Source organism: Chiloscyllium plagiosum, unplaced genomic scaffold (genome assembly GCF_037043375.1).
Source record: "Chiloscyllium plagiosum isolate Xiang-an unplaced genomic scaffold, Cpla_swu_hap1 HiC_scaffold_18, whole genome shotgun sequence".
Classification (NCBI taxonomy): Eukaryota; Metazoa; Chordata; class Chondrichthyes; order Orectolobiformes; family Hemiscylliidae; genus Chiloscyllium; species Chiloscyllium plagiosum.
Window position 1 is genome coordinate 49,621,133 of NW_028270156.1, and position 9,461 is coordinate 49,630,593.

General features: G+C 38.0%; 1 long non-coding RNA gene across 1 annotated transcript; it reads left to right on the forward strand.

Annotated features, from left to right (window-relative positions):
- The first annotated feature begins 1,499 nt into the window (after nt 1-1,499).
- LOC148146976 (uncharacterized) lies at nt 1,500-5,035 on the forward strand. Its single transcript, XR_015760027.1, has 3 exons — nt 1,500-3,054; nt 3,983-4,012; nt 4,958-5,035. It is a non-coding gene; the product is annotated as an uncharacterized LOC148146976 (long non-coding RNA).
- Nucleotides 5,036-9,461: the final 4,426 nt, after the last annotated feature.

The following is a 9,461-nucleotide window of genomic DNA, read 5'->3' on the forward strand; positions in this document are numbered from 1 at the left end:
CTGTAAGTAATCTAATCTAATCTGTAAGTAATCTAATCTAAAAAAAAATAATTCAAACGCATACAAATTTGTGCCATGTCTGAGCTCACAGCATGTTGTATTCATACAATAGAGTCAGAGAGTCATAGAGATGTACAGCATGGAAACAGACCCTTCGGTCCAACCTCTCCACGCCGACCAGATATCCCAACCCACTCTAGTCTCACCTGCCAGCACCCGGCCCATATCCCTCCAAACCCTTCCTATTCATATACCCATTCAAATGCGTCTTAAATGTTGTAATTGTGAATAGAAAAGCTGTTAGTTTTGTTTCAGATCACCTTCACCACTTCCTCTGGCAGCTCATTCTGTACACGTACCACCCTCTGTGTGAAAAAGTTGCCCCTTTGATCTCTTTTATATCTTTCCCCTCTCACCCTAAAACTATGCCGTCAAGTTCTGGACTCCCCAACCCCAGGGAAAATACTTTGTCTATTTACCCTATCCATGCCCCTCATAATTTTGTAAACCTCTATAAGGTCACCCCTCAGCCTCCAACACTCCAGGGAAAACAGCCCCAGCAAGTTCAGCCTTTCCCTATAGCTCAAATCCTCCAAACCTGGCAACATCCTTGTAAATCTTTTCTGAAACCTTTCAAGTTTCACAACATCTTTCCAATAGGAAGAAGACCAGAATGCACTTAATATTCCAACAGTGGTCTAACCAATGTCCAGCCACAACATGACCTCCCAACTCCTGCACTCAATACTCTCACCAATAAAAGAAAGCATACCAAACGCCTTCTTCACTGTCCTATCTACCTGCAACTCCATTTTCAAGGAGCTATGAACCTGCTCTCCAAGGTCTCTTTGTTCAGCAACACTCTCTAGGAGCTTACCATTAAGTGTATAAATCCTGCTAAGATTTGCTTTCCCAAAATGCAGCTCCTCACATTTATCTGAATTAAACTCCATCTGCCACTTCTCAGCCATTGGCCCATCTGGTCAAGATCCTGTTGTAATCTCAGTTAACTCTCTTCGCTGTCCACTACACCTCCAATTTTGATGTCATCTGCAAACTTACTAACTGTACCTCTTTTGCTCGCATCCAAATCATTTATGTAAATGTCAAAAAGTAGATGACCCAGCACCGATCCTTGTGGCACCCCACTGGTTACAGGCCTCCAGACTGAAAAACAACCCCCAACCACCACCCTCTGTCTTACAAGTCTGATATAATTTTTAAATTAACTTTGTCCTAATTTATATATCAGGAGCATCCTAACAGGACAATCACTTCTACAAAAACAGACATGCTATCTATACAAATGCTACATGATGCAGTGAAAATTCTCCAAGTGCAATAAAATAATGTTTGTCAGACTCTCAAAAGTCATCAAATGATAATGAGTGAAAACAAAAACTGCATGGGAGTACAACAGTGTCTGGAAAGTTGAGGATTAATTTAATATTTCGAGTGGAGATCTTCTCTCATTACAGCTTTCTAACCGTTATGCTTATGACTGTTTCAGTTTGTGGTTATGCTGTGCTGCCTGTTTGAGATCAGTAGCTACTTTAATACCACGATGCAGCTGCCTACCTCCAAGTCTGAGGGTCAGTAGAGGTCTCTGCAAATGCTTATTAGCAATGTATTGACACAGCATCATTTATAATCAATGTACTTTGAGAATTGTTAGTGCAAAGTTGCAGGGTTGAATCTTTCAGAAAGCAGGAAAATTTCCTTGCATTCTCCTCACACTGTAGCTCTGTCAGAAGATCAACAGAATGCCAGAGAAAGGCATAGATGACCAATGTCAGCCACTTACTCCATTTTTCTGGAGTCCTTCTGACCTTGCACCAAATTTTCAGCAACCCCTACAGAAATGCAGGGTGAAGGTTCAGCTTATGTTTATAAAATATTGAGGCTCCACAGAGCTCATAAACGTTTTAAAAATCCACTTAATATGCATTGGATTTAAATTCTATCTGATGTCATGTCAAAAAGCACCCACAAGACCTCTCAGCTTTGTGTTTCTTTCTAAAAGTATCATACCAATGTTTGCAACAAATGGTACAATATCACTGCAATTAACATCCTCGGAAAATGATTAGTTCTAGTTCTCCTTCCTTCTATTTCCCCTTGTCATATGAGGAGCAGTTGACATTGCTGGGTCTGGTCTCTTTGGAGTTTAGAAGGATGAAGGAGGAATCTCATTGAATCTCTCACAATACTGAGAGGTTTGGATAGAGTGGACGTGAGAATGTGTTTCCACCAGTTGGAGAGACTAGGACCCAAAGACAAAGTCTCAACCATGAAGGGAATGACCCTTTAAAACTGAAATGAGGAAGGTGGTGAATCTGTGGAACTCATTGCCACAGGAGGCCAAGTCACTGAATGTCTTTCATTCAGACATGAATAGGGTTTTGATTTGTAAGGGAATCAAAGGCTGTGTGGAGAAGGCAGGACAATCGGGTTGAGACAAATGTTAGCCATGATTGAATAGCAGAGCAGACTTGATGGGCTATATGGCCTCGTTCAGCTCCTATGTATTATGGTTTTAATGTCTTCTTGAACATTCCACTTGCCTGATAAAAGTCATGGGAAGAAAGAAAATTAAAACACTCCAATTGCTTGCTAATGCTGCTTGTTGGATGCTGCCTGAATTGCTGTGCTCTTCCAGCACCACTGATCCAGAATGCATTAACTGAGTTCATGCAGGACTAAAACTACTAGTTCTGACAGTGAAATATCAATTTATTCATTCTAATCAATTAAGTATCCTTTAGAAGGTGGACCTTATCACAGACAATTTTAAAAGGTCTCTGCAGCTCAACGGTTCCTTGAAGCTGTCTTGCAGCTGATTTATTTATACTCTAAAAGCACAGCTCGGGTATTTCTGGAGACTGGAGTCGATTGGTCTAAGGAGAACTCATTGCCATAAAGAGAAAGTCATGTTTTGCTGACCCATCACAGAAAGCAATTTATACTGCTTGCTTTTGAAAACTGTCCGTGGCTTACCAGACTTCACCTCAGCTCTCCCGTCTCACTGCCCTCTGTTCGTCTTCTGTGTCTCAGGTGAGCTTTAATTTTGATTTGCTAATACTTCCTATATCCCCTTAGTAATTACCTTTTTGGCCATATATTAATATTTTCAAGATGTGGCCCACAATTTATGATTGAAAACTCTCATATTTTGATTTAATTGTTTACCAAAAGTAGTTTAAGTTTAATTGTGATCATTTGTGCAAAAAACGAAGCAAAATTGGGTGTATGGTTATGATTTAATATTTTTCTACTTACGTAGTAAATATTAGTTGATGTGTTAATTTTTTTAAACCTTTTTAAAAATAATCTCTCCCACAAGAATATGCCCAATTGAGCATATTGGTTTTTTTTAAAATCATTACATATAACGAAGGATGTTAAAGAATGTTGACATTTTAATAATTTTACTCTAAGTACATTATAGTTTCACAATTTCAACAGTTAAGCTTTACAATTTTCTTCATTGATCAATTGATTTCATCAGTAGAAATAGGGATATATAAGTCTGGAGATGTTCTCCAACTTTTGCAAAGTAAAAGCTTGGTTTCTTTGGTATTTGTCTTCAGGTCACTTCACACTGGTTTTAGGCTGTGTGAGATTGAGAAGCGACTGGCATTAAGGATCTCATTGACATGCACCTGCTCCTCTTAGTACACTGACCAAATTTAGAAACACTTTCTCAAATTCATTTTCAAATGCCTCCCATTCTTCAGGATATAGTTTCTACACAGCTCATCTTTCCATCTTGGGTCTGATTTTAAAAAAATGTTACAAGTCTCCAATACTTTAACATTGAGATCTTCTTTTCCACCTTCACATTTATTAATTGAGTAATCCTGCAAAGCCAAATAGCATCTTTGTCTAAAAGTATCATAGATGGCATATTTTATTAAACATTATCAATACAATTACTATGTGAAATTAAATGATTCAGTTGGTGATTTTGTTTTATTAACAGGTCATAAAACACAACCATCAAAATGGGAGAGTGAGTATTACTTGCTGTTTAAAATAATTATGATTAGTACTATTTCTTGTATAATAGAAATAGAATTGACAAATGACTTTCAAAATTAATAAATGAGTCAGTACATATTAACAGGAGGAAGAAACAGGCCACATGCTGCTTGGATAAGGCCAGAATTTAACTCATTCAAAATCCAGTGCCTTTTGGGTTCAATATGAGGACTTCATGAAAATCTGAATAGGACAGTGGTTAAAAAGGATTTTGGGAGTACAAATACAAAAAATTATAGATGTAGTAATACGTTAGTAAGGCTAGAGAAAAGGAAACCATGCACTTGCATTCATTTCTAGAGAGATAGAACTGATAAGAGAGGCTACGTTATCCTTGTTTTGAACTTTGGTTAGAGTAATGTCGACAACTGTGCAAAATTCCAGTCTCTAATTAGATAGATACATTGAAACATTGGAGAAGATATAAAAAATATTCACGGGGATAGTCCAGTACTGAGAAGATATACACATCAAGAAAAGCTGAATAAGGGGGGGGTCGGTTTTCTCGAGAAAAGTAAAGACTAAGGGAAGACTTGATAAAGGCATTTAAGATAATAAAAAGATAAGTAGAATGCTTCCACTTATGCAGAAAGCAAAAAATGGATCATAAATGTAAAATAGTTACTATTAGTTTCAATAGGAAATCAGGAGAAAGTTCTTTGTTCAATGATGGTAAAAATGTGCAACACTATGATCAAGTGCATTGAGGTTAGTAAGGGGATGTTAGGTAAGTCCGCAAGGCAGAAAACATTCGGTGCATAGGACGATATTGTTATACAAATCAGGTTGGCAGGAGACTCAGGTACAGCATAAACAAGACAGATCAAATATAGTAGTCTGTTTCTGTAATGTAGAAGCTGTATAACTATCTAATCTCTAGCTAAAGTTGTGCATTTATTTCACTGATATCTTTGAGGTGATAATCAATGATATTTGGAGAATTTGAACTTTGTATGGATTCTAATGAGTTGTTCTTTTCCTTTCCAGTGATGAGGTAAGGTATTGGGTGCTAATCCCATAGTAAAATGTTTGTGGCTCTTTGATACTGCTGGAATGATTGTAATCTTATTCATAATTCAAACTTCCATTCATTGTGCTGTCCAAGTCATTTTCAAAATAGTATTTTGTGTTCTAACATAATGCTGTCAGTAAGATAGCTGAGAAATCCATGCTACCCATGTGAAATATTCCGGCATGTACCCAAGCAAAGCACTTTTCTCTTTGGTAAAACACAATAGTGAGCATGTGAAATGATTGTGCTTTCTGCACTTGACCCATGAGAACAATTATGAATAACATCCTTCCAAAACTGGGCTGTGTGTAGAGCTATGTAATGCACAGATTAAGTTATGTTACTTTGCTGCTAAAGATGGTGATGGTAGGGCAATTGAAGCTGATGAATTACGAGTGACATACATTAGAGTGAATAACAGCGAAATACAGTGAATGCTAGAAACCTGAAATAAGAGGTGAAAATACTAATGACACTAAGCAGTTCTGGCAGCATCACTGGAATGAGGACCATTTCAGGTTGACGATCTTTCATTAAGTTGGCTTTCATGCATGTTTGAAATGAAGGATCAGTTCTTGCTCCATTGCTTTTCTCCCGTTCTTTTTAAGATGATAACTGATACTTGGGTATAGGTACTGTCTCATGCGAAGCCTCTATTACTTAACAGGCAAAGAGAATAAAAATTGGTCGGCTCTGAAACTAGAATCCATTACATGTTGACGGAGACTCCATTCAATTCATAATTACATTTTCTGTTTCTCGTCAGCAGACTGTGAGAGAAAGGCAATAATTGTCTTACTTGAGCTCAGTGCCTAAGTGCTACAATTAAATGACAAATTTTATAGCCGGGTGCCAGAACCCATGGCAGGGATTCATATATATATAAATCTCTAAAGGTGGCAGGCCAAGTTAGTTAGGCTGTTTAAAAGAAGCAGATACTAAATACAAACGAGGATTATGTGGTTATCCTTATAAATCACGGGTTGTACAATGTGTGCATTTCTATTCTCTGAATGATTCCTCAAAGAACAGACAGGGCCTCAACCATATAACCATCAAGCATAGCTTTCAAGTTATGAGGCTATGCAAATCCTTCCCAGCCATTAGAAACAAAAACTGGAGCTACAGGTTAATCTGCCTTATTTTAAACAAACTGATAATTGCAAGATAATAAAGGTATTATTTCATTGTTGTCACCAGTTCTCTGGAGTTTACCTCAGGCTACATGTGTCAGCTTCCACAAGACTGGGAGCATTAAATAAAGCTTATGAATTCAGTTAATACTCATTAAGTTTTCCATTGGCGTCAAAAAAATATATCATTGCTTAAGCAGTTCCCCCTTTGCTGGTCGCAAGAATAGTATCTTCCTGACACTCAACAAACTGCCCATATTGCTATCAGCAAATTGGCCACGTTACATTTAAATGCAGACTGCTGATTGCACAGTGACTATGATGCAGTGAATTGCCAATTGTTGAAATCAGTGATCAATCTTAGCTACCTTATCATCGGGTGATCTTAAGATAGAGTCATCCATGGTTTGGAGATAATACAAGCTGTAAAGCATTTCAACTCTTCATTGTTAGTTAAAATATTATTTCAGAGCTTTCTTTATGTTTCAGTAGGTACACACAGATTAATAATCATTCAGTGCAGAATGGTCTTAAAATTTGATCCTCTTTCTCTGCTCATTTAACTTTTGACAGAAGTGATATGAATGGCTTGAACTTTCAGCCTACTCTGGTTCCCAAGACAATACATACAAATTCTATTATTATGAAAACTGATTCAGCACTATTCTATCTGACAATTTATTTTTGTCTCAATTTTTCAATGCTCCTTACCTGAAGAAAACACTTAATAGTAAGATATAGTCAAAAAGTGGAAGTTAATTTATAATAAATGCTTCAATCCCAGCCTCAGAATGACATTGCTTACTTCTGCAGGAGTAACATTTTGACAGTAAAGTTACCTAAAAATGCTGACTTCCATGTGGAATCTTTGAAGACAAGTGATCTATTCTCATAAATTACCTGGGCTGCTTGAAATAAAGTCCAACAGACTACTAGATGTTGCACCAATGCCACTGATCACAACTTTCACGGTGTTCCAAATGTTTTCCAACACAGGGAATGCCAAGGGTATGTATGAATGATTAAAAACGCAATAGGCCCATTAGCAAAGAAAATGGCTCAGTTAAAAATAAAGACATTGGAGGACAGCATTGAATACAACAAATCAATGGAAAGGTGGGTAGAACACTACTTTAGTTGTACTCCAGTGAAATCACCATCATTAGGGAAATCTTATAAACCATAGACAGCCTGTCTAGCAGGCAACAGCTGTATTCAGTGAAACTTTTGATTCATTTGTCATCGTAAAGTTGCATGTAATGATGCAAAAGACTGCTTGAACTCATCAAGGATAAATGTGTCTGTGCTGGAGGGAGGATGTTCTGACTCCATATATTTGTGAAGCTTCATTTGTGACCCTGGCGTGGACGAACATAGCAATTACAACTATTGTGGCAGCTCCCTGCTGATCATTGTGAGAAAAATATTTGTCCATGTTGCCCTTGTCAGACTGCAGAATCCGATTGAATGCATCCACCCCAAATTCCTCTGTGAGTTCCAATCTGTACATCTTCAATCAACATGACCACCATCCAATAGCTATAAGAACCATGCATTGAACAAAGGAAAGCACTATACATTACTTCATCAACCTTACCAAAGTATTCAACCATGGGAGCACCAATAATATAATCAGGCTGCTGAAAAAAAACTGGCTGCCACTTAAGTTTGCGAAATGTGGTGTTTTCTTTCAGTGAAAATATGAGGAGTAAGGGCACGCTGAAGGAATTGCATTAGAAACCTTTGAGATCTGCAGTGGGTCAAACAGTGTTGCATCTTCATACTACCATAGTCGTATGCCTTTTGGTCATTTACTGAGGGCATGTACTTACATTGTAAAACAGATGGAAAACTGTTCAGCCTTGAAATCCAAGGAAAGGCTGAACCATGCCCACAGCAGAGATTTACCCTATGCTGAGAATGCCATACAAAAATTCCATATCAAGAAACAGTTTTGGTGGCAGATGGACAGACTATTTCAACTCTCTAAAGAATTTAGCTTGACCATTAGCATCAGGAAAATAGATGTCATGGTCCAGGGTGTGGCTATATTCACAATGTGACCCTGGAGGTTGTTGATAGTTTCACATATCCAGCCCCCACAATCCCCAACAATTTGCTGTCTCAGACATATGCCTGGCATTTCTTGTCAGGGGTGGGCATCAACTCAACAGTCCTGGTTAATGTTAATTCCACAAGTATTCGCTCATTGCTAAGTCAACAATGCCTGAGCTGACTTGGCCATTTTCATTGGTTGGATGACAGCTGTATGTCCAAAGCCATACTGAGTGACGAACTGGTCACTGAGTCATTACCTGCTAGATAGCTCTATACCTCCAGTACAAGAAAACAAGTGGATATGGACAAGCAGGAAGGAGTGACTGATGGCTGTGACTCTTGAAGCTGACTACCCAGAGGGACCTTGAAAGAGGCAAGAATAAGAGCTCAACTGGCTGAGCCCTCTAGCTTCAGTTATGTTAAATGTGACAGAGACGGCCAATGATGCTTCTAAATCACACCAGGTGATGCTTAACACAGAGCTGAGCAGTAAGCCACAACCTATTGGCTCGAATATTCTACCATTACTTTTATATACTATCTCTGTTCTGTGGCTATTTTAAAACTGAATTTAAATTGCCATGAAACATTTGAATTCAAGTTAATTATACTAACAAAAAAAATTGAATTGAATAAAAGTGCATCAGCCTCTTCAACTGTGGTGCAATACAAATTGGTTGGGATGGGACAATTAAAATTTCACAGCTAATAAAATTACCACTAAATCATGAAAATGTGGCAGTGCAATATTTTTTAAACAGTAAATTATTATTAGTAAAATGGCATCTTTGATTGTGTAGATCTTTAAGAAAGAGTCGATTTATCTGTAGAAATCAAGACTTTCTTCTCAGAAGTCTGCACTGTGGCAAGTAACCAGGTTGTGATATTCCTATAATTGATCAGTGAGGAGACTTCCCAGGTATCTAAGGATGGTTGACAGTCAAATAAAGCTTTAGCACTGATAAGGCAGTAGATTGTCCTGTTAGGTGAGTGTAAAAGGCTTTCCAATATTTTTACTGTTAAAATAAATAAAAACTTTCAGGTCACCATTCTGAAGGAGCATCACATCAACAGTGAAGTCAGTGACTTGTAGTACCTAGCTGTAGTGCTGGTTTTCCCATCTCACCCTACTGCTGAAAGATTGAATTGGCTGTGGGCTGCCTGTTCATGTCTAGGCCAGCCAAGACCTTGCCCCCACTCCTGTCTCTGGGAAAATG